The sequence below is a fragment of the Pelobates fuscus genome, chromosome 5 (assembly GCF_036172605.1).
Source record: "Pelobates fuscus isolate aPelFus1 chromosome 5, aPelFus1.pri, whole genome shotgun sequence".
Taxonomy (NCBI): domain Eukaryota; kingdom Metazoa; phylum Chordata; class Amphibia; order Anura; family Pelobatidae; genus Pelobates; species Pelobates fuscus.
Window position 1 is genome coordinate 365,548,828 of NC_086321.1, and position 2,574 is coordinate 365,551,401.

The 2,574-nt window shown below is 43.6% G+C and overlaps 1 non-coding gene across 1 annotated transcript; it reads left to right on the forward strand.

The window, feature by feature from the left end:
* Positions 1–362: 362 nt before the first annotated feature.
* LOC134613193 (small Cajal body-specific RNA 11) lies at positions 363–500 on the forward strand. Its single transcript, XR_010091215.1, has one exon. It is a non-coding gene; the product is annotated as a small Cajal body-specific RNA 11 (non-coding RNA).
* Positions 501–2,574: the final 2,074 nt, after the last annotated feature.

Here is a 2,574-nt window from a genome sequence, read left to right on the forward strand (position 1 = left end):
AAATATGTTACACATTGACTGTATATTATTATGCAAAATATATCCATTTTTAAACATTAGTATTTTTCGATATTTTAGTTTGTATACTTTGCTAGTTCTTCATGGGACACATCCAATGCATATTGTGTAAGTATTGTTTTGTTTACTTGTCGGGTTTATTTTTGTTTGTGTCTATTTCTGACTGCATTTTGGAGTCAAGAAAATGTTTCTGACTGCCATTTTGGAGTCAAGAAAATGTAATAAACACAGGTTACTGGCTCAGGGGTGGGGGCCAGGGGGAAGGACAGTAGGTCGCCCTTTATTGTATTTTTGGGGCCCCCACCCACCGCTCAGGGGTGGGGGCCGAGGGGAGGATGGTAGGTCCCCCCCCACCATTCTTATCTAGGGCCCCCACCCACTGCTCAGGGGTGGGGGCCGGGGGGAGCACAGTAGATCCCCCCTCTCTTTATTTAGGGTTCCTACCCACCGCTCAGGGGTGGGGGCCAAGGGGAGAGGACAGTAGGTCCCCCCCTTATTGTTTTTTTAAGGCCCCCACCCACCGCTCAGGGGTGGGGGCCGGGGGGAGGACAGTAGGTCTTCCCCCCCCTATCTTTATTTAGGGCCCCCACCCACCACTCAGGGGTGGTGGCCATGGGGGGGAGGACAGTAGGTCCCCCCCTTATTGTTTTTTTAGGGCCCCCACCCACCGCTCAGGGGTGGGGGCCGGGGGGAAGAAGGTAGGTCCCCCCCACCATTCTTATCTAGGGCCCCCACCCACTGCTCAGGGGTGGGGGCCGGGGGGAGGACAGTAGGTCTTCCCCCCTATCTTTATTTAGGGCCCCCACCCACCGCTCAGGCTGCTCACTGCTTACTAGGCATGCCCCTACTCGCGGTATAGCGAGTAGGGGCATATTATTTACTAATACTAAGTAATCTTTAGGTTACTGGCTGTGGGGGGGTAATGTATAATAAACATAGGTTACTGGCTATGGAGGGATAATGTATAATAAACACAGGTTACTGGCTATGGGAGGATAATGTATAATAAACACAGGTTACTGGCTATGGGGGGTACTGTATAATAAACACAGGTTACTGGCTATGGGGGGCATAATGTATAATAAACACAGGTTACTGGCTATGGGAGGATAATGTATAATAAACACAGGTTACTGGCTATGGGGGGTATAATGTATAACAAACACAGGTTACTGGCTATGGGGAGGATAATGTATAATAAACACAGGTTACTGGCTATGGGGAGGATAATGTATAATAAACACAGGTTACTGGCTATGGGAGGATAATGTATAATAAACACAGGTTACTGGCTATGGGGGATAATGTATAATAAACACAGGTTACTGGCTATGGGAGGATAATGTATAATAAACACAGGTTACTGGCTATGGGGGATAATGTATAATAAACACAGGCTACTGGCTATGGGGGGATAATGTATAATAAACACAGGTTACTGGCTATGGGAGGGATAATGTATAATAAACAGAGGTTACTGGCTATGGGAGGATAATGTATAATAAACACAGGTTACTGGCTATGGGGGGTATAATGTATAATAAACACAGGTTACTGGCTATGGGGGGATAATGTATAATAAACACAGGTTACTGGCTATGGGGGGGATAATGTATAATAAACACAAGTTACTGGCTATGGGGGGGATAATGTATAATAAACACAAGTTACTGGCTATGGGAGGATAATGTATAATAAACACAGGTTACTGGCTATGGGAGGATAATGTATAATAAGCACAGGTTACTGGCTATGGGGGGGATAATGTATAATAAGCACAGGTTACTGGCTATGGGAGGATAATGTATAATAAACACAGGTTACTGGCTATGGGGGGATAATGTATAATAAACACATGTTACTGGCTATGGGAGGATAATGTATAATAAGCACAGGTTACTGGCTATGGGGGGGATAATGTATAATAAACACAGGTTACTGGCTATGGGAGGATAATTTATAATAAATACAGGTTACTGGCTATGGAGGGATAATGTATAACAAACACAGGTTACTGGCTATGGGAGGATAATGTATAATAAACACAGGTTACTGGCTATGGGAGGATAATGTATAATAAACACAGGTTACTGGCTATGGGAGGATAATGTATAATAAACACAGGTTACTGGCTATGGGGAGGATAATGTATAATAAACACAGGTTACTGGCTATGGGAGGGATAATGTATAATAAACACAGGTTACTGGCTATGGGGGATAATGTATAATAAACACAGGTTACTGGCTATGGGGGATAATGTATAATAAACACAGGTTACTGGCTATGGGGGATAATGTATAATAAACATAGGTTACTGGCTTTGGGAGGATAATGTATAATAAACACAGGTTACTGGCTATGGGGGATAATGTATAATAAACACAGGTTACTGGCTATGGAGGATAATGTATAATAAACACAGGTTACTGGCTATGGGGGATAATGTATAATAAACATAGGTTACTGGCTATGGGAGGATAATGTATAATAAACACAGGTTACTGGCTATGGGGGATAATGTATAATAAACACAGGTTACTGGCTATGGAGGAT